Source organism: Diabrotica undecimpunctata, chromosome 1 (genome assembly GCF_040954645.1).
Source record: "Diabrotica undecimpunctata isolate CICGRU chromosome 1, icDiaUnde3, whole genome shotgun sequence".
Classification (NCBI taxonomy): domain Eukaryota; kingdom Metazoa; phylum Arthropoda; class Insecta; order Coleoptera; family Chrysomelidae; genus Diabrotica; species Diabrotica undecimpunctata.
This window is the reverse complement of record NC_092803.1, coordinates 7,590,130-7,614,536: the sequence shown is the minus strand read 5'-3', so window position 1 is coordinate 7,614,536 and position 24,407 is coordinate 7,590,130. Positions and strand designations below refer to the sequence as shown.

Here is a 24,407-nt window from a genome sequence, read left to right as displayed (position 1 = left end):
TTTTAAATTATTTTTAACCCGTAGCCAGTTAGCTGAAGTCACGCAGACTCCTAGTACTTTAGAATTTGTTGTAACTTTTTTCCTGTGACCTTGAATCTTGCGCGCGCGCATGTATACCTTCGAGCCAATATTGGTAGTTTTTGGTATTCAGTGGGTATTTAGCTAGGCTACTGTGGGCACGTAAAACACGTTTTTGTATAAAACCTGTTATTTACAGATGGATTTGGTTCCTAGTACATCAAAAAAAGTTAGTCCATTAGACTTAGACAATAATTTTGAAAGTGCTGTTTTAAGATGGTATAATGAGGAAGAATCTGACTTGTCTGATATAGAAGATGGATATGATATCGAAGAAGAACATGAGTATCGACCTTTAAGTGAAAGTGATGATAATGAACAATCTTTTTCAAATGATGAAAATATTGATGAAGAATTTCAGGATAAATGAGGATAAAATTAAAAAAAGTACTGTTATGAGAAAAATCGACAAAAGTGGGTGGTAAATTTCAGTGGTACTCCTAAAAAAAGAAGCATTACCGATTGTTGAAAATAATGGCTAAGATAATATACCATTCCTGCTAACCAGAAAATATTTTCAACGATCCGCAGACAAAAGGATAAAAATCTCTAGGAGCTAGGAACCAGTTGAAATGGAAAACCAAGGATCGATTAAATACGCTTTTGTTGACATTTGGTTATGATGAAGATGCAAAAAATGTTTAAAATAATAAATATAAACAATAAAAACATAAATGATTAAAAAGTCAAAGCTAATCCCATAATAAAAGAAGTGTCAGGCGTCAAAAATATATTCCAGATGCATAGCTTCTTTTACAAGGAAGAACATCGGAGAGAGACGTGTGACCTTTTGTCATCAAAAAAATTACAGTGTAGAGACCACGCGCTGACAGAAGAAACAGAGTTAGACCACCTACATGATGGACGAAGAACGTCAAAAGAATCGCTCGAAATTGGCTGCAGGAAGCTCAAGACCAACAAAATTGGAAGAAATTAGGAGAGGCCTATGTTCAACTTTGACGCAGAACGCAGAAGATGCAGAATGCTGGATAATGATGATGATAATGACAGTAATTTATGTTGTACATAAACTAAGAGGACACCTTTGGGTTAATCTTAAAATACTCAAATTTTTTTAGGGTTACAATAAGCTTGTTTATTGGTTTAATAGAACGAAATATTGTAATAATATGCATAGTTGAAAAAAAAACTGCTTAATAAAGGCTCTATTTTGTTGCAAAATAAATACTGTTATTACTATTGCTTATTAGTGAAAAGGGATCTGTTGTTTTCTGTCTCCCGAATCGATTGCTCTCCATATTTTTACTTGAATGCACGAACGATATTATTTGTGTACATTGGACAAACTGTTACTTCGACGCCTATGCCAAATTCACTTGAGTCGATTTCAGCTTGGACTTTACTCAAGGGCCTCACTCGGCTTGTAATAAACATGTTTGGAGTTTGAGACACTGCGATCCATCCTCTGGAAATAGGCATTAGAAAATCGGTCAGGCGTGGCCGGACAGTCTCATCAAAAGTATAAGGAGCAATTGCACATAGCGTTTAGATTGTTCTTCCTGCGACTGATTTACTAAAGAATTTAAAAAAAACAACCTTTTGCTGTGATAAGTTGAGACGATGCTTATGTCTCTATTGAATCCATTAGGAAGATAAAATTATTATAAAGCATATCAATGTTTTTACAAAAGAATAAATAAGATGCGAACAGTGCACTAGCGTATGAGAAATTTAAATAATAAGCTAGTTTCCTTGTGACGGGAACTCTTTTAGACAGCAGAATCAGTAATACTCAGTTGTAATTTAAATAAAAAAATATTCGAAATAAATTAAATGTCAATCCTATCGACAGCACTATGCGATGATCCACTGTTTAATACCTGCGAAAAATAAAATATAATTATTGTCATAAAAATTGAAACGAAAATACGGTGTGTATAAATACACACAAGCGGAAGAGAAGGCATGATAGGTTAGAGGTGGACGGATCGATCAAAACTCGATCCGTTAAGGAGCGGGAAGTGACTAATTAACACTTAACCATGGAACTGGTCTGTCTTAGATCGGTCAACAACCTAGGTCCAGTGGAGTTCCCACCAGATCAGCACTCTCGCGGAACTCGATTCTTTCTTGTGTCGTACGCTATTTTATACCGTTGTCGACCTTCCATCTCCTCTAGCGCACATCGATGGAAGTGGAAGTCAGCGGTAGGAGTGAGTGTGTACAGAGCATTGGCAGGACAGGGGCGACAGCTGGCGATGTACATCGTGAGATCCTATACTTTTAGCGGCTTAGAATCCAAACGGAAAATAGAATAAACATCGGTATAAACTGCCCGAATAACACCAATATCTTATACCTAATTAGTTACAACTAATGATATTTGTGGTAGTTCTTACACCTTTCCCTTGATTCGCGCACCACATAATTTAGTACATTCGCTAGACCTGGTCGCTACACAAAGCTAATACCTTAGAACGTTTTACATTCGCGAATAACAAATATAGATAAGACTTACGTCACATGAAGATCAAAATGCTGATTAAAAACGAAAGAATTATGCGACAGGCAGGAACCTTTTGTTAAGGAATCTACAAAATGACCACGACTACTGAAAAAGCTTGAGATTTCTAGTCTTTATCCAAAAGTTTCTTAAACAGGAATTAGGAAAATCCGAGAAAGTTAGAAGGTAAATTTTTTAAAAGTAAACGAAGAAAGAGGTAATCTCTTACATGCTCTGCCAAAGCACAAGATGGTTTTTTAATTCTACAATCACTTTTGTGAGAAATAATGCGATAAAAACCATATTATGGATTTTGATAACTATGACTAATAATTAAAACTGATAATTAAAATTTTGTGTAGTGAAAGTGATAAATTAAAAAAGGACTTTTTTGGAAATGCTTTGTATTAGCAAAAGTGATAATAATTTAAACAAAAGATCAGAAATTCAAAATCTAAGTAAAATTTATAATTATATTATTTCTTTGTAGTTTATATATGAAACCTGTAAAACATCACATTTTGATTTCATTTTCCATATATTTGTTACATTTTTTCAGACATCTATCAATGGGGAATAAATCTTCTTCTTTTTTGTTATTAAACAAAAAATAATTTTTAAACAAAATTTTATTTTTGGCAGTATAATTGTCAAAAATAAAAATTTTAAGTTGGCATTTATGACATTGAGGCTTATTTGTAATTGGTCGCTATTCTAACTTATTTATAAAATCAATTGTTTTTGTGTTAAGAAACTTTTTCAAAATTATATTAAAATTTCAGAGAAACAGTTATTAGATAAGAACATTTTTATATTAATTCTTTTTGAAATATGTTAGCAGCAATTTTATTAACCAAACTAATTTTATTTGGTGAGTTAACAAAAAATGTTTTTCTTTCTAGTTCAACTTTGTAAGATGTTTTGTATTTTTTAGCAGCTCTTGATAATAATTGTAAACACAATTGAAAGCTCGAGATAAAAAATAGTTAACCAATAGCCCTTTTATTGACTCCAACCCATCCAAAACATTTATAATATATATATATATATATATATATATATATATATATATATATATATATATTATGTATTGTTATGATTGTTTATTTTGACTTTAATCTTAGTTTATTGAGCCAATAAAAAAATATAACTTATTTGTTATCAAAAGTAAAATAAACTCCTTATATTACCTGTGTTCGATGGATTCAAAGATTTTCTAGTTGTCTTTTATCGGGATAGAGAAGAAGGATAAGAATAAAAAATATATTATATCACAAAAATTTATGATTCTTTTTTTTTATATAAACAAATAAAACAATTATTAAATTCCGTCGTTATCTTATCAATCAGTATACAAGAAAATAAATCAAATTTTTATAATAATAAGATTTTAAATCTACATACATTTATATTAAGTGAAAACCAATTTTACTTAAATCTTTCTTTACTTGAAACAAGAAACAACAAAACTTTAAACTTTTGATTAGCCTAACAAAACCTCAATTCTTAAATTTGAATGCTAATGACCATGATGTCAAACCGATCCTTCACAGATATAAAATTCAATTGTACAAAACACTTACAGCTTATTTTCTTATTGAGTTGTATGTTGGAACATATCCAGAAAAATCCAGTCTCCTCAACGATGTGATCTCTCCTTTTTGGCACCTAGGTTCCTTCCTAACGTCTCTGCAAACCTGCTGCACTAACCAAAAACACCTGATGCACTTCTCCAAAAACTCAACTACTTATTAATGACACAAGGACCTCCTTTTGTCAACTTGATGCCGTAAAACTACTTTCACAAGTCTTCACAAAATGCCAACGGTAGATACAAGGACCTCTTTCAATCTACTTGCTATCTCCTTCTGCAAAAACTATTCAATTCTTTTCACAATGCCGGTATCCAACTCACGAACCACACCCTATCTTGAGACAAACGACTGTTTCCTTCGATGACCAAATTATAACTGACTTCTCCGGTTCTCATGATCGGCTCACAAATTCCCATTTAAAAACGACCGTCCAATCAAAAGCTCAAATTCTGTTTACCATGATTTTGGAAAAGCCTAATTTCGGTTTCAGAGAAAAACTAAATAGCTTACTTTAAAATTGGTTTTGTCAATACACAATTTATACATATTTCAAAAGATTAGAATATGGTCATTTAATACTTGATTATACAAACAATGAAAAGATTAACTTACAGGTAAAATGTGTTAATTCTAAACAAAGGTTTTTTGATAATTTTGTTTGAAACGGAAAAGGTCGTTTGCCAAACAAATTTCTATTCTTATCTACACTAAATCTTATCTTAAATTACTATATACAATTTGTTTATATTGATATCTTAAAATTTTATTTCGATGGATTTTTTTATTTATTTTTCTTTGGTTGGGAAAGAAGAAACATAACAGTATATATATACATATATGTACAACTCCATACACTTTCTTTACACTAATGATCTCAAAATATACTACTTATATACTGCATTAAATTAATACTGCATTTGTTAAATTATATTAAATCTAAAATTGTGACTTTAAGACACTTTTCAGATGAATACGACATACTCATTTTTTTTTTCAACACAACTTCACTAATAATCCGATTTGCCAAGAAAATCCTGACTTCGCCGTAGTCTCGCCTTTTCCAGATTTAAAGAAATTACTTCTTGTAATTCTCCCATCTTATGCTGTCACATTTTAACTGGATTAAAGTTTCGTTTAAATAATGTTTGATTTTAATTTTCAGTTGAGTGTCTGAGATAAAGGTGGCATGAACGGTTTTTTTTGTGGATCCGTTACAAAACGATATATGGATCGTTCCATATCTTAATTTACAAATATTTACTGTTTTATTTTACAAAGATTTACAGTTTTTTTTTTAAATAGTTTATGTTGTTTATTTTTGTTTTTTTTTTTCGAATAAGTTTCTTTTATTTTAATTTTTACGCTTAACCTATATCCTCACGTGGATCTTGAATTTTGCAAGTGTATGTTTTAGATACTTATGATTTTAATTATTTAATAATGTCCTTGCGTTTGCTCTCTAGTTCTCAGTTTTATAATTATTAATTTTTATATATTCTACAGTATAGCCCAAAATAAACAGTACTGAACTTGTAATTATTTTATTGTTTTAAAAGATGTTCTAAATGAGCTCCTCCTCTCTCAAGACAGACTTCATACGAATATTCCAGATTTCTCGTAATGTTATGGAATAAAGGTTGTCTCAAGTCCGCGAAGAAGGTCTAAAGGCATCCTTTAACTCATTTATGGTTTTTGGTGCCCGTTTAAAAACGGCAGTTCAAGCATGCCCCAAATGTATGAGTCTGAAGACGATAAGTCTGGAGAATGTGCAGGATAGGGGAAGTGAATAAATCTTGAAATGAATTTGTTTGGAAAATGTCATCATCATCATCATTGGCTTTTACAACTCTACGTGAGTATTTGCCGCGTTTACTATTGCCTTCCATTGATTCCGATCCTGTGCTATTATTTCCCATGGCCTTACTTCCATCTTCTCCAGGTCTTCCCTGACTGCGTCTTTCCACCTTTTTCTAGGCCTTCCTGTCGATCTTCTACCATCTGGTCTTTCCCAAAACACATTGCTAATCAGTCTGTCGTCATCACTCCGTACAACGTGGCCTGCCCATCTTAATCTATTGGCCTGCCTGGGAGAACCTCCCGTTCTCCTGTGTTTTCACTGGTAATTGTTGCTCCTAGGTATTTGAATTCTTTGACCACCTCAAAATTATGATCGTTTATGGTAATGTTTTGTCTTATTCGCTGTCGTTCCTTTGTTGATACGACCATGTATTTAGTTTTTTCTTCGTTTATTTTCAGGCCTACGCTTAGTGTTGCTTCTTCAAAGTTCGATACTATATCCTTAACTTCCAGTGTTGTCTGTGCTACTGCATCTACATCATCTGCAAATGCGAGAATAATCGTTGCTCCTCTGGCAGTTATGTCTGGTTTGACTCTGGTATAGATTTTTCGCATTGCATATTCCAATGCTAGGTTAAATAGTAATGGGGACAGCGGGTCTCCCTGTCTGAGTCCGGTGCTTATGCCGAAAGCCTTTGAAGTTTTGCCTCCTATTCTAATTTGTGCAAAGGAATTGTTGACACACATTCGCGCAATCATGGTCAGCTTCTTTGGTACGCCCAACTCCATCATTGCACTTCACAGTTTTAAGCGATCTATGGAATCATATGCTTGTTTGAAATCTATGAAGATCTGGTGTACTTCTTTATTATATTCCCAATACTTTTCTAGCATTTGTCTGATAGTAAATATTTGGTCGATTGTTGATCTTCCAGGCCTAAAGCCGCATTGGTAATCGCCAATAATTTCCTCTGTATATGACAGTAATCGTTTTAGTACAACTGAAGCTAATATCTTATATGTAGCACCGATTAGTGAGATTCCCCTGTAGTTGCCACATGTATCCTTTCTGCCTTTTTTATGTATTGGCACGATAATACAGCCACTCCATTCTTTTGGCATTATTTCTTGTTCCCAGGCTTCTTTCATTAATTGGTGTATTTTAGTTCTAAGTTCATGCCCTCCTTTTTTAATCAGTTCTGCATCAATATTGTCTAGTCCCGAGGATTTGTCATTTTTTAGGGTTTCTATCGCCGTGATAATTTCTTCCAGGTTTGGCGGGGGTACTTCTTTGGGTTTGGGAAATGTCCCTGAAGAAATTGACTTACTGCTACAGTAGTATGGCAAGTTGCACCAAACTGCTGGAAAAATTGGTATTAGTGTTAAAATTTGTATGTACCTCTGTTGAATAAGTGTGACTTGCCTACCATTTTCTTCGATATCTGCACACCAGATACTCCCTTTTGTTCTACGTAAAGAAACTTCTTGAACTTAATTTGGTCTGGCAAAGCCTAGAAATCGATTTGTGCGACGATTTACATGGCATGACAAATGAAAATGTGCTTCGTCTGAAAACCATACATTTTTCAAAAACTCAGGATTTTCATACTGTAATGCAAGAATTCTGGAACAATATTCCACTCTACTGTGATAATCCCTGGGATGTAATTGTTGATGTACCTGAATCACATACGAAAATGCACCCAGCTTCTTCAGGATTCTTTGCAAGGAAGTTCATTTTAAGACAAGATTCGCTCACAAACACGTTTATTGTTATCGTTGTTAACTGTCCTGGGACGCCCTGAGTTTCCTTTTCGTTGGCACAATACATTACCCGCATTTCTAAACTTTTCAACAACCTTCAAAATTACAGCATTACTTGGAGAACGTTTATTAAACCGTTGTGTGAATTGATCATACACGTATTGCAGACTTGCACTATTACGTCGGTCGATTCCGTATGAGCGAAAATATTGCTCCACAAGAAACACTTTCTCATCTATACTTAACACCATTTTTAACAATTAGGCCTTAATAATTATTTGTTTCAGAATTACTTGACAGGTCTATACTAGTTAATTTGAATAAGACAGCGCGCACAAAGAGACATCTATGTTTCAGTTTCAGTACTATTTATTTTGGGAAATACTGTATAATCCATTCGCAAAGGCAACCACAATTCAAATATCGCTGAAATAAATATTGGTTCTTTCGTTTTATAGTTTATTCTTGAACCTAGGTTATTTCTTGAACTCAACGTCTTTTCAGAATTTGGATTCTTTCTTAAAAATCCATATGTAAGACACGATAGGTTAGCATCCAAAATTCAATTCAACTAACTATTCTTGCTACACAATGGCGCCCAACGTGGGGCGCCATTTTGTGTAGTAAAACCTGCACGTTTTGCTAGGGTCACCTACATCTCTAGATAAATGAAATCTTTTACGACCTCCACAAATCTAGTCTACATAAAATTGACGCTAGCTAGGCATCTCAGTAGTAAGTTGACCTGCTCAGAAAAACATTATTTACGCATTTACGTCAGAAACAAATAAATAAAAAGTTCTATTGCTATTTTCTTTTAAATTTCGTTTTTACAGGTAAAGTTAAGTTTTCTGGAAGATTATAATTTGCCCTAAACATTTCTAAAATATATATGTTTATGTACTAATATGTAAGTTTAATTTTTTTTGAGTTTAATGAATATTTTAACACAGTTTACATTACAATGCTATAGATCATTAACACTAATAATAATATTAAATAATATTGTGCTAGCTTATTCTTAAACCACATTTAGCCATACGGCTCTTACTTCCGTCATCAAGTTTCGTCAAGTTTTAGTTGCAATAACCTGATCCTTAATGTCAGGTAAGAAACCATCTGTCTCGAAAAACATCTTTTCTGATGTCAATCATTCTTAATTATTCATAATATTCCAGATTTAGCCATACGATTCACACTCCCTCTACGGGGAAAATTCACTCATCCCAGATACCTACGGTATCAAAAGGACTGAGCTCTAGTGGGACTCTTTCAGTGCTATCGAGTCCTAGATGACTTGGTACGTCGGTGTATCTCCCAAAAATGTTCGCACGCATCTGGACGTCGAGAGTCGCACAGCTTTCTACATGATTTTATATAGATGTTCATTTAGACCCAGTTTTTTTATGTTTTCTAGGAGGTTCTTCGGAATGACTCCAGTAGTAGAAAGAATAATAGGTATCGTCTAGGTACTTTCCATTCTCCATTGTTTCCTGATTTTTGTTTCTAGGTCTCTGTACTTGGCGATCTTTTCGTTGTATTTAACATGCAAATTATTGGTGTTAAGTATCGCCACATCGATTAGTGTTGTTTGCCTCGTTAGTTTATTGCCTAGCACGAGATCTGGTCTATTATGTGCTACAGTTTGGTCTATGAGTACAGTGCGATCCCAGTATAGCTTCTAGTTGTGATTCTCAAGCATACTTTTAGGAACGTATTAATAATATGGGATATGGTTTGTTGGTAGAAGTCCCAGTTTAAAAGCTATCTCTTGATGAAGGATCTTCCCTACTGAGTCATGCCGTTCTTTATATAATAGTTACAGCAAATACCTAGCAGCCCCCGGTAAGATGTTGGATGGTTTCTTGGGCTTGACATACATATCGGCATTTGTCATTTTGGACCTGAGGATCTTTGGCGATATATTTCAGGTAATTTATGGTTGGTATAACCTGATCCTCAATGGCAAATAATGAACCTTCTGTTTCAGGGAACATTTTTTCTGATGTCAGCCAATGGTTCGACGCTATATTGTCGACATGGTCTTGACTGACTTCATTGGGATATCGCCCATGCAGAGGTTTACCCATCCAGATGCGCATTTTTTCGTTCTCAGTAAAATGGTTTATGCGCATTTCTTGTTCCCTCGGTTTGGTCGGTGTCGTGTCATCTACTGCACAAATGGATTACGCTCTGTACTATTATAATTAAAAATTTTTCGAGTGATATATTGACCGATATCTAAGACAAGTATATCATTACAGAGAAAAATAAAATTAAGTACGAGATAATACAAGAATAAAATGACTATACTATAATTCACATTCAGATGGCAGCGTTCCAGAGATAGGCCTGTACTTTCTATATGCCAGAAATAACTACATTGTTGTCAGTTTTTAATCGTACCTACAATCGTACGTTATGGGCCGGCTCCTATAAAAGAATTATAATTTCGGAAATATTTATGAATGTGAAACGGAAAAATACTACATTTTTTTAATTATATAATTTTTCTGTTGGTATTTTAAAAATAGAAAGTTATATTTCGGAAATCTGGTCTTTTCGGAATTATATCTTCTGTTCAAAATTGTTTACAATTCGTGGAAATGAAATAATTATTTGTATAATCCGTTTTTGATCTTAATGTCCTTTTAATGACACACTTTCTCTACCTGCATTTACAGTTACAGACATTAAAAAATAATTTAGAATTAAAAAAATATACCTATTTATAAATTCAAAATTATTGTCTAATGCCAGCAATTATAAATTCAGGTAAATACTTGAGAGTCATTAAAAGAATTTTCAGTTGATATCAGACGTTTGTGTCGTGTCAGTGTCAAAATGGCCGCGAGTGTAATAAAATTCAAAAACGGTAATTTGTTAAATAGTGAATGCAAAAAAATAGTGTTAAATGTTTTTAACTATTTATCAAACAGTAATAATGATAAAAGTGTATCAACAATAGTGCGGGAAGTTTCTGCTATGACTGGAGTCTCTGAGCGAACGATATTCCGATATAGAAGTGAAAGTAAAAATGGTCCACTCGTAACTCCTATAAAAAAAAAAGAAAAAAAGGTTATTTGAATAGTCGTGAGAATAGATATGATGAAGCAACTCGGTCTAGAATAAGACAAGTAGTGCACGGTTTTTTTATGGACAATATTCCTCCAACCCTTGACGTAGTACTAGAAAAAATTAAGCAAATGGAGCATCTTCCGAATTTTTCCAAGAGTACGTTGAGAAGACTATTGCACGACATGGGTTTTATATATGGCAAACAAGGTAGAAATTCAATATTAATAGAAAAACAAGAAATAGTCGCTTGGAGGCGTCACTATCTCCGGGAAATAAAGAAACTGAGGAACGAAGGAGCCAATATCATTTATATGGACGAATCATGGGTTAATACTGGAATAACCAATAGGCAAGTATGGCAAGATACAACAATAAAAAATAGCCGACAGGCTTTCGTAAATGGACTTACCACAGGTTTAAAAACTCCGACCGAAAAAGGACCAAGATTTGTTTTAGTCCATGCAGGAAACAAAGACGGATTTGTTGAAGGTGCTGACATCACTTTTCTTGCCAAAAAAGGTGCTGAAGATTACCATGAAGAGATGGACGGAGATCTATTTGAAAAATGGTTTGAAGAGATGTTAATACCGAATCTCCCAAAAAATAAAAAGAATGTCATTATCTTGGACAATGCATCTTATCACTCTAGGAAATTAAATTTTCCCAAACAATATTGGGTGAAACGTCAAATTAAGGAGTGGCTCTATGAAAAGGACATTTATTTTGAAGAAGATTACTTAAAAAATGAACTTCTGGAAACTGCTAATGTATTTAAAAATATTTATGACAAATACAAAATTGATTGTATTGGTGAAAAATACAGGAATCACAGTGACGAACAATGCCGCGTAGATGTACATATCTTAAGACTTCCGCCTTATCACTGTGAACTGAACCCAATAGAAATGGTGTGGAGTGAAGTGAAACGGTACGTGTCCTCTAAGAATTCAAGTTTCAAACAAAACGACGTTAAAACATTGATTTATGAAGGTTATGATAAAGTACAGAACAATGGACATTGGAAAAATTACGTCAACCATGTTATAAAATTGGAAAATAAATTTTGGACAGTAGACAACATTCAAGATGACATTGAACCTATTAGAATTTCATTAAACGATGACTCTGAAGATGAACTAGATTATGAAAATGAAGATGATTGAAAATTGTTTTTCGGGGGTATTCTTTTCTCAGTAAAGGTAAAAAAATATTTAGTTGATCTGGTTGAAATGTAGCACACTTAAATAACTCATTAATCGACATAATTTCAAGTAGTTATATTAGACGTCATTATGCAAAAAATAAAGTTATGAACATTTAATAAATTAGTGCACAATTGAGGCCCCTAGAACACAAGGGGTGTAAGTGCCAAAAACAAAGTTTTGAAAAATCTTTGTTCAAAGTTCGATATAAATTTAAAAACCTAGGTAGCACTTTTTCAGTTTTCAGCATGTTTTCAATGACATGTAATTTTTGATGGTGTTATTGTTGTTAATGTAGAAAGTTTGAAGCCAAAAGTACGTGCCTGTTGTTAGATATCAGTTGCTAAGTGATAAGCAACTGCACTTACACCCTTGTGTTCTAGGGGCCCCAATTAGGGGTTTTTTGCAATTATCTCAGTCATTTGTTTATGTATTTTAATTTACAAACTAAAAAATTAAAAAACTGTTTAAGATCTGCAACATTTATTTGAAACATTTTTCCCTAAAATGCACGAGGAACAAAATAGGCAAAAAAATGATTTTTTCCAAACTTCATCTTTCTTTAAAAAATAAACAAAGCAAAATTGGCTGTAATTCTTCAAGGAATTATCATCAGTTATCCCTTATCTACCGTTTAGAACATTAAAAAACCTGTAGAATATTTTTCATATTTTTTTCCCTATTAACTGCGGTATTATGTATAAAAGCATTTTAGGAATTATTACCATTTATTTCATTCACGAATTTTCTATTAACAACTTTAGCTTACCTAAACATATCTTAGTTTACCGTGAGTTTGGCCCTGCTTATTTACAAAAGTAGCAAAACTTACAATGGCAGTAGAATTGGCAACGCTGTTATCCTATATCCGTACACTGCCATCTCAACGTGACTTTATCTATAGAAGATATGGATAACGATTTAGGTCAGCTAGGTATATGAGCAGGGCAACAGTGTGTCCCGAATGAAAGTGTACGGTTCAAAACCAGCCTCTAGAAAGACCGAATCGCAAGGGAAAATCCTGGTATTTTATGTACCCGTTAAACAACAATATGAATCATTTAAGAAACTATTTAATCACTATTGTAAGTTCAAATATATTCAGTTCAGTTCAATACAATTTTGTCTATTCCGACTTTATAGATTTAAAGTATTACTTTTTCTTATTAAATTTCAACTTTGTTTGAATTTAATTTCGATCCAAATATGAAAATAAAAGTATAATGTAAAATGATAATGGGGATCTGTTTTAAAATTGATTTTATTATAAAGTTCAGATATGTAGATCATACCCATACTCGCGGCATTTCTACATTTACATTACTTGATGTAACTTTGCTACTTTATGTATCTATCTGATGTTTGATTTTAATTTTAAACGGATTTCCGTGTATAGAGTGGGAAGATACGAGAATTTTGTGTATCCGTTCCACAAGGATGTTGATTATTAAATACCTGAGCCAAACAAAATCAATACTTTTTAAATATACATTGAGGGGACTTATAAAAGTCCTTATTTTAATTGTTGTTTCTATACATATACATAGGTGCTATTATTTGTTTCATTGTTTGTATTATGGTATTAGTTTTAACTAAATTGACTGATAGATCTATTTTTTTCGCATTTTCTTACCACATAAAGTTCCATATAAAGTTCTGTAATGTCTCTTATGGTTCGGTCCATTAAGTTCACATCGTCTACGTACCTTACATAAATTTAAAATCATAGATGTAATAATAATAAACTAGATATAGAAATCGGGAAAAATAAGTGAAGCCGATTTTTTTAAGTTTTGATACTAAAGTTTCTCGAACGTCAAAATTAATAGAAATATGAAACAAGTGAATCCGATGAAAGACGCCCCTTACCAAAGATAGAGAATCAAGGCTCAGAATTAATGCCGAACATAACTGTTGTCACAAGTTTACAAGAGTTATTACCAAAAGGCTAGGAAGTAAGTTGGATTTCTACCAGCCAAGAGAGCAAGCAGGTTTTAGAGCAGGATATGGCACGAATGATCATTTACAAGTAATTAAGACCTTAATAGAAAAGAGTGTTGAATATAACAAGCCATTAGTCATGATATTTGTTGACTACGAAAAAGCTTTCGACACAAGAAGTCACCAAAAGATGTTAAAAGCCTTAACAGAGTGCCGTATAGATCATCGCTATATAAACATGATAAAATACATCTATCAAAATGGGACAGCAAGTGTGAAACGGGCAGATAGGAAGACCAACGTATTTAAAATAAAACGGGGAGTGCGACAGGGAGACACAATTTACCCAAAATTGTTTACAACATTATTAGAGCATATGTTTAAGAACGCAAATCTGAGTGAAAAAGGAATTAATGTCAATGGAGAAATGCTTAGTCATTTGAGGTTTGCTAACGATATTGTCCTTTTTGTCGACAGAATCGATGATGCAGTATCGCAACTGGAGAAACTATACCTAGCCTCCCTACAAGTAGGATTAAAAATCAACTACACAAAAACACAAATCATGATACATGATTGTTATGACACATGACACTTGTGTTAAGCGAAAAGATTTCAGTAAATGGCATGAATATTGAAGAAACCACCTCATATAAGTACTTACGACATGAGATACGCATAGGAAGAGATAATCAAACGTGCGAACTAAGCCGCCGCATAGGACTCACTTGGGTGGCATTCGGCAAGCTAAGCTATGTTCTTAAATCAGAACTGCCTATGTGTCTTAAAAGAAAAGTCTTTAATCAGTGCGTGTTTCCAGTACTTACATATGGTGCAGAGACATTAACACTAACCAAGAAAGTAAGAAATAAAATTTTGTTACCCAAAGAGCCATGGAACGATCGATGTTAGGCATTTCTCGTAGGGATCGGATCACGAACAAGGAAATAAGACGGAGAACAGGAGTGACAGATGCCATAGAAAGAATTATGACCCTTAAGTGGAACTGGGCGGGGCACATAGCTAGAATGTCGGATAACAGATGGACACAGCGAATAATACAGTGGAGACCGAGACAAGAAGCACATCGAAGTAGAGGTCGTCCACCAACAAGATGGTCTGATGACATAAAACGGATCGACAAAAATTGGATGCAAACAGCACAAAACAGAAATACATGGAAAAGACTGAGGGAGACCTATATCCAGCAGTGGATAGATCCAAGTTAAATGATGATGAATACCTACTAAGACCCAACTTCAACACCTATACATTATAACATCAAAATTCTGACAATTTTTTTTTATCTCAAGTTTGTTTAACAGGTTATTTGTTTTGAAATTTAAATGATGCTGAATATTTCTTCAAGGTCGAATTAATCCAAAAATGAATTTGTATATGCACGCCACTCAAAAATTTACAGTAAAGGATGAATTGTTTAGAATAATATGATAATTAATATTTATTTGAAAGGTTTCCTTTGGCAATGTCTTTGTGTGAACATATTAAATCTTTAATAAAACTTCGTAACAAGGAGGTAAGTAATATCATAAAGATATAATAAAATTTGTAATCACAATAACATTGGTGGATAAAAAATCATTGAAAAGTCAAACGAACCAACATTAATGATTGAATGTATATAAAGAAAATACTAATCAGCACATATTTTTAGGGGAGAAGCTGTTACCACAGCTCAATAGTTATTTTTAACATTATTATTTTCGGTCCTGTTTATTCCTGTGGTTCTTCCTGTATCATTATATCATCGTCGAATAGTTTCATTATGTATTCTTGCCAAAATCTTAGTTTATCTTTGATGTCTGCAATGAGTTTACCATTATCATCTTTAAGTATCCCATAGTGTGCTGACTTTTTGGTATTTGTGAGTTCTATTTTTTTATGCATATTAAAGCTGTCGTATTTTCTGTCATACTCTTTTATTTCTATAAAATTAATGCATAAACTGAAACACTTTGGCATTCGCGGACAACTTCTTGAGTGGTTTAATGATTTTTTTAACATATCGGGATTTTTGTGTTAAAATTGGCAAATCGCTGTCTATCTAAAAAATCAGTTTTAAGTGGTGTACCACAAGGATCTGTTTTGGGACCACCAGTAAGAACTCAATCAGTTTTTTCCGGCTCAAATACTTCGAATCTTCCATCTCTATAAATTTTAACAACCAATTAGATTTACCCTTTATTTTCAATATGTTTATTCAATTTTAATTGATTATGACATCTTAGCGAACACAGTCATTGAGGCAGTCTTAATCCGCAGCTTCCTGTGCTGCCAAGTGTTTATGTCAACCGAAAATAAATCAAAATTAATGTAGGCATACGCATATTTACCACAACAGCGTTGTACAAAATGTTCGGCGCTAAAAGTAGACGCAGTACTAAGTGGTTTAGCTTGTTAATTATTTTAGCTGGTTATGTTAGTGGCAAAATAATCGATGCAAAACATAAACGTCAGCGCATCTATCATATGGAATTAGTGAAAGACAGGGAGTAGTAGAAGTTTTGGAAATGGAAATTTTATTTCTACCCTTTTTTTTGGTTTTTCGTGTAGCGAATATTTCTCGTTTGACTTTTAGTGTCTTTGGTAGACACAACATATATGAAACTGGTGACAAAAAAGAAGAAGAGATACAGAACTTTTACACTGAACTCTAAAAAGAAGTTTCTATTAGATTCTATAAACCATCTAAAAACGCCTTAATACATGGAAGTAAACTGGCCAGGTCTAGTGTTAGAGTTTTCAGGTAGCATAAGCGCCCCTATCATGATTTAACGATCACTTACATAGCCAGACCGACGGCTTTACATGTCTTCCGAAATACGGTAACGGCTGGTATAATTTTTAGATAGTGATATTTGATCGATATTAATCGCCCTCCTTTGCCGACAAGATTTTTTATGAAATCGTTTTGATATTTGTCACGCTATAGTTTTATTTAACTAAATTTAATTAATTTAGCCACAGTTGCTTTAGATAATACACACATCGGAAAAGTCTAGGGATATTTTTAGAAAGAGACGTAATTTTTTTTTTGTTTTGGATAAATAATAATCGATTTGTAGTGATTAGTAGTATTTAATATACAACAAAATTTGTTGAAATATCAAAAATAACGAGCTTGCCTTAAGGTATATTTAAAAAAAAATAGCTGATCACAAAATATGATCGTAATAAGAAAAAATTAAATTAATACAAGGTATATCGTTTACCCTGGTTTATTACTGCTCTACCTCTGTTGTTTATAGACAAAATGAGTCTGTCGATATCCTGTTGAGCTACATTTGCCCATTATTCTATCAGACGCTCTCAAAAAAGACAAGGCGTGTAATTTTTATCCATATATGAAGTAATTATTCGTTGAAGCATGTCACATACATGCTCAATGAAATTCAGGTCGGGGGATTGTGTTGTCCAAGACAACACATCAATTTCTTCGTTAGCAAGCCAGTCCGTTACTAGGCGTGCGACATGTGGACGAGCATTATCATTCATAAGGTGCAATTTTTGACCAACAGCATCAGCAAACGGATGAACGATAGGTTGAAGAATGATGTCGAGGTAATACTGAGCTGTAAGCAAGCGCTCTGAAAAAACGAGGTCCGTTCTGCCACCGATTATTATTTCACCTCATACCATTGCTGTACCAACTCTGTATGTGTAAACTTCCTGGACATGTCTTAAACGTTCTACATTTCCGGATGGTCTCCACCTAATAGCTTGAGCAAAATCGAAACTATCAGAATATTTACTGCAGTATAAAAACTATAATTTTTTTATTTGCTGTTAAAAACTTCGTTATAACTTTTGCCGTTTTATTTTATTAAAAAAAAATCAACAGGATGAGTAACTGTACAACTTCAATTATAACTAAGCTATGAATTTATTTTGATTAATTTTTTTATGTTATAAAAATATCCCTAGGCTTTTCCCATATGTGTAGGTTTGTATTTTAATTCAATGAGTTGTTAATTAGCACCGATATTGTAATGTAAACATAGCAAGGAAATAAAGAAGGAAAAATTAAGGGACAAGTAGCCTAGTAAAGAGTAATAATTATTTAAGAAATTATTACATATTTCAAATTGATTAAAGAACAAATAAATTCATAGCTAGTAGGTAACATATTAACGTAAACATTTTACATTAAACAAAGATTGAAAACTCGACCCAGTTTAAATGTATTACACGAGTCTCAAATATCAGGCCACCAAGGTTGTTTAAATCACGTTTCAAAAACATAGACCTCCGCTGAAATACAACACGGGGACCCAGTCAGCAAAAAAAAACAATAACGCGACCTTGGTACTACGACTGAAAATTGAGAATACGGGCTGATAAAAAAGCGAACAAGGGGGCCAGCGAGGACTAGTGGGAAGTTGGCACTCTAGATGCTCCACGCCAGAAGTGTGGAGATCGGACGATACGCGGCCAGTGAACGCGCTATTTAACTCGACAGGATAGTGTGACGTATAAGTGTCGACAGCTGGAGATTCGAAGGTTCGCAATCTCAAATCCCTGTAGGACTGGAGGCGTATTCATTAGCTAGAGCCTAAATACGCTAAGGTAACTAAGATCTATATACTAACCCAAGGTATATCTAATTATACGGAATTGTCCGACCTTTAATTCCTGGCTTTGTCTCTTCTCGTCTCCCTTCGCGCCTGATCGAACATTATTGGTCATAACTGATATTTTGTAGTGTACAGTCTATTTAATACATTGTAAACTCGAAATTTGTTTTTGTTATTCCTAGCCGTTACAGGTAGAGACTAGAAGAGATACACATTTCGCTTATGAAGTGCTCCGGCTTCTAACGTATGCCCATAGCCTCTCACTCTTCGCAGGACCTGAGACCGAGAAGTCCTTAATCCCCTTCCTTCCAAAAATTTCCCTACCCTCTTGTAAATCCGCGAGGGCGGAACCAGTCAGTCTAGACTAGCGGAACCGGTAAGCCTTGCCCCGCTTGCAGGGATACGTATCCCCTAAGAATTGTAGATGCATTGATAAGGATATTGAGACAGACGTCTTCTACAATGGTGACAGCCTTTATTAGAGTGGAGACAATTCATTAGAGGGGTTTATTAGATTTATTTACAGCTTCAATCCTAAATTATTTCAGCTAGCCACCCCAATTTATTAGAATATCTGATTTTGCTTCTCCAAAAAAAACAATTTTCTACAGATTTTCGTTATATTTCAGGCAAATTATCGTCTACTTTCACATCCCTTCACTCCATTAAAGTTCTGAATATCTTCCATAAATTAATAGTCCAGAAGGAGACGACAAGGCAGAGGAGAAACATCGTGTTACAAAAGTCTAAGATAGTAGTTCGCACAAATAAAATAGTTTAGAAATTATGAGTATGTGAGAAGCTAAACGATTCTTCTGTTGATTTGTATATTAAGGTTACTGTAATTTCGCCACCTCGATGGTTAGCACTTCAATGCCATTCTATGTTGTTATATCCGTCGATAGCACTGTCAGATCTGGTCTCCGGAACATCAAGTACCATGCTTTATGGATGCAATGTAGATTGTAGCTATATTCGACATTTAGTTTAAAAAGGTAATCCTATTTAGTGAGTCCTTTGCCCACCTTACGTCCGTCATCATCCTAACAAGATGGCCTAACCATCTAAGTCTCTTTGTCCTGACGATCTGGCTATTTTCTTTTTTCCTTTACAACTCTCCGATCTCTGCATTTGTTCGTCTCCTCTAAACGCCCTCATAGTCTTCTACTCTCCCGAATATCTTTCTTAAAACACTCTGTTCCCAGATATTCCGCATATTTTCTTGATTTTTGTTCCTAACTTATGTTTCGACTTTATACAGGACCGTAAGTTTTATGGTTCGGTATAGTCTTAATTTTGCCTCTCTAGAGATGTATTTGCTCTTATTAGTTTGTGTAGAGCTCCGATCATCTTCCTTTCTCTCGAAATCCGCTTCTTAATTTCTTGGCTTTCTTCCACTTCACTTGTTAGGGTTACTCTATATATATACAAGGATTTCCAGAGTTTTCACTGTATTCCTTCACTCAACCGTATTCTCCAATTTTTCCTGTTTAGCCAGTCCCCTTCCTCTAGGGTTACTCTTAGATACTTAAACTCCGTCACCTTGTGAAGCAATACTCTTTAGTCTTTGTAAGTTTGTGATAGTCTTCAGTTGTGAGTCTTCGTATGAGGTTCGCGCCATTTCCATATACTTTGTTTTTTACTCATTAATAATCAAGACCTGGCTTCCATTGTCATAAATTATACCTTTCGTTCGTATTCCTCTTTCATTAAAAGAGTATTGTGGACTGCGGATCTCCCTGCTTTAGTCTCCTTTTTATTTTAAATTTTCCTGTTAGGCTTCCTTCTATCCCTACTTTATTGCCAGTCTTTATTTAGGTTTTTTTTTCGGAATTCTAAGTACTCTTAGGGCATGGTACAGACGACTTTTTATCACAGAATTGTAAGCTTGTTTGAAATCTATAAGGAGAAGGTTTATCTTTAACTGTTGCATGTATATATTTGATCTATGGTAAATCTGCCCTTTATGAATCCTCCCGGGTATTTATTATTCTTCTTATTTAAGTGGCTTTCCATTATGACTTTGGCGAGTACCTTATATGTTACATCTAGAAGAGTGATACCCCTTCTGCACACTGCTTTATGCCCCTTCTTATGAATGGGACACACTATTGCCTCTCATCATACTTCTGCCATTTTCTTTTGCTCCCAGATTTTTATCATCAGGCTACATGTCCGAGTTATAAGTGGTTCTCCTCTATGTTTGATTACTTCTACACGAATACCATTACTGCCTGCACTTTTATTTTTTTTTTTTCATTTTACATATAATATCTTTATATGTTAATATAAATATATATATATATATATATATATATATATATATATATATATATATATATATTTATAAATATATATATATATATATATATATATATATATATATATATATATATATAATTTCTTTCTTCCATGGTGAAAGTCCGCTTACTTCCGTTGTGTCGTTGACCTTCCCTACTATTTCCACTTGCTTGTCATCATTTCCTTCCGTTTCTTAAGCAGCTCTCTGAAATGTTCCTGCCATAATATATCTAGCTTCCCCTGCTTATCTCCTATTGGATGCCCTTCTTTAGTCTTGTAGTAATTCTGTTTTCTTACGCCTTAGTCACTGCTCTTTTTTGTCTTCTGGTAAAAGTTTCTCACACTTTTATTATTATAATGTTCTTTAATCTCTTAAAGTTTTTTATCCATATTCCCCTTCCTTTTCTTCCTACCACACTTTTCGCGTGTCTTTTCTCTCTTTACATTAATTTCTGTTTTCGTCACTTGGATTGTCAATATATTTTAGTCTTGCCTTTTATTTTTAAGGCTTTTCTTGCCCTAAAAAGCACTATGGGTTCGGTTGTCGATGCCTAAGTTTTAGGTGATGGAAAAAATGTAGATATATGTAGATAAAACTATAGAACAAATCGTTAGAGATGAATTCTACATGCCTAAATACCTACACACTTAAAATTATCTACATGCTTAGTACGTCGACACTTAAAATCATCTACATAGTACGTCGATTGTGTATATCCCTTGTATTATCAAACTTTAACACAAACGAAAATCCATCATTGATTTAACACGATACGACTGAAAGAAACATTATGACAACGTTTTCGTTTCGAAGCTAAATGGTCTGTGTATCATTCGGAATCGATAAAAATCACTATTTACAGTGAACCGTTAACAAGATGTCTCGCGGTTGGATTGTCACAAAGCTCAAGGAAATTGGTTGTAATTGGTTATTAAACCAAGAACAGCGCTGATATTCGCCAGATTATAATGTCTGCCGTGCTAGGTTTTCCTTTCTTTGTTTCGTATTTTAGGGGGTCTCTTTGAGGTACTGGTTGCGACAGAATGATAGATCGTCCAAAGCCTACATATAATTTACGATGAGATTCGATAACAAAAATTATATGTTCCTATATTCTTCTAATTTTCAAGTGTTTATGCCTTTCCAGACGTCAGATTAGAGTGTTTTTCATTTTTCTACATTTTTGGCTTCCATATCTATATTAGTCCAGTCGTCAGAGACTTGATCTCTAAAAATGAGACGAACAAGCTGAATTTTGCTAAAAATGTCAATTTTGGAAAAAAATTGGAAAGGATGTTAGGAATTTTTGCCATTCCTAACCCCGGGCTTTCTCCTAAAACCTCTCTCGTAGGAAGATGGAAAAAGCTATCTATTTCCAAGAATATGTACGCTGTCGAAAAAAATGTTTCAAACAATAAATATACTGAGATATTTAAAAAAAAAATGTTTGTTAGCACTTTTTCTGTAAACCGTTGAAACATGAACCGTTCTCTCAGAAACAACGCTTGGAGCGACCGGCGATTTTGAATGTCAGCTACGCGCGAGAAATCACTTTTAAATAAAATTTGTATCAACTCGACGGTGAAAATTTGATATCTTTTGATCAAAGTGCCCTATCGACCAAAATCAAAATGAATTTTAAATGTCAAGAATGCAGCTTTCGTTTTCAATTTTTGTATTTTGCCTGAAATAAAGTCAGTTACTATAAAGCTTTAAATAAATAAATTTTGCCATTGTTTACGATTTACGGAAAAATGTAAAAATTGCATAGGCTATTCATCTTCAAAACGCATTTTGAGTTTTGTCCATAGAGCACTCTGATCAAAAGATATCGAAATTTACCGTCGATTTGATACAACTTTTAGTTAAAAAAATGATTTCGCGAGGATCCAACTTATTGCACGTACAAAGCAAGCAGTCCGAAATACTACAGATGGTAAAGCACCACGTATAAACAGTTTTAAACAGTTAGCAACCAAAACTGCTCGTAAGAGTGCACCTGCCACTGGAGGCGTTAAAAAACCTGATCGTTACAGGCCAGGTAATGTAGCTCTTCGTGAAATTAGACGTTACCGAAAAAGTACTGAGTTACTTATCAGCAAACTACCTTTCCAACGTTTTGTCCGTGAAATCGCAAGATTTTAAAACAGACTTACGTTTTCAGAGTTCGGCAGTTATGACTTTACAGGAAGCGAGTGAAGCATATTTGGTAGTTTTGTTTGAAGATACCAATTTATGTGCTATTCACGCTAATAGAGTCACTATTATGCCCAAGGACATTCAATAAGTGAAAGGGCGTAAACAAATAAGATATTTTACAAAACATTTACAAAACCACAAATACATGAGTGTGTAAGATTATTTCTTTTGAAAGCACCTATTCACCTCCACTTAAAGTTATTAATTTTTGTTATGATATATTTATGAGCTTCTATATTACAGATAACTGTATCATATATTGGTCTAAAAACTAGTATTCAGAGTATTTGTTAATATTACAAATACTTATATTCTCTTTTTTTTAAGCGTATTTCCCGATGACTAAAGAAAGTCGCCTCAATAATGAAAAAACATAAAATAGCGTAAGAAATATTTTGTTTAGATTAGTCTTGATTTGTTGTCTCTTTAAATTTTTTACTATCTGTTGCTACCATATAATCTAGACGCTAGATCTGTAAGATCTGTTGCTACTATAGAATCAATAATCGATGTTTGCCCCCTTTTATTATTTCTTTAAGTATATTTGTGTAATTGTTATATTGAAAGTGTCATTTAATACATTAAACTTGTTGTTTACTTTTTTTCTACAGTCAAATGCTGAGGCGAACGTCACTGAACTAGTGTCACAAGACGGCATCGTCACGGGTAGTGTCATACTATAGCGGTTCTTGACATCGATTCATTACTCTCGATCAATTCGTTTTAAGTCATCATATATTTACTCTTAGCAGGTTTAAATTAAAAATTGCATAAAAAATAACTAACAAAACATAGACATTAAATAAAAAGTGAAAAATAAAAGAATATCTGTCACTAAAAGTTATAAATGTCATCCAATTATAACAATATTGAATAATCTCTTTAAATTTTTATAATTCTCGTTTTAAAATAATTTCATATATATACAATTATTAATTTTAAACATATTATTTAGTTTATACAATATATAAATTTACTATCAAATGATATTTACTTATATTTTATTGTTAATATTTGGACTGAATTTGACAGCTTTGTCATAAGTAAACAAGTTAACAAGTGGCGTTAGAAGAAAATAGTTACTTTTAAGGAAGGTGGCGAAAGATTGAAAATTAAGGATATTTCACTTAACACTAATAATTTGGCAAAAGGAAGAAATGCCGAAACAATGGAATTTAGCTTTTATTTGTCCTATCTATAAAAAAGGAGACAAAACGGAGTGCGAAAACTATAGAGACATAGCGCTATTCGAAGTAGTCTATAAAATACTTGCAAATATTATTAGGAAAGAATTAATAAAATATGGCAATAAAGTGATTGGAGAATACCAGCGAGGTTTAAGACCAGGAAAAACAACTACTGATCAAATAAGTATGTTAATATTAATACAAA

General features: G+C 33.5%; 1 pseudogene; it reads left to right on the top strand.

Annotated features, from left to right (window-relative positions):
* Positions 1–938: 938 nt before the first annotated feature.
* On the top strand, positions 939–23,103 carry LOC140432933 (histone H3-like; annotated as a pseudogene).
* Positions 23,104–24,407: the final 1,304 nt, after the last annotated feature.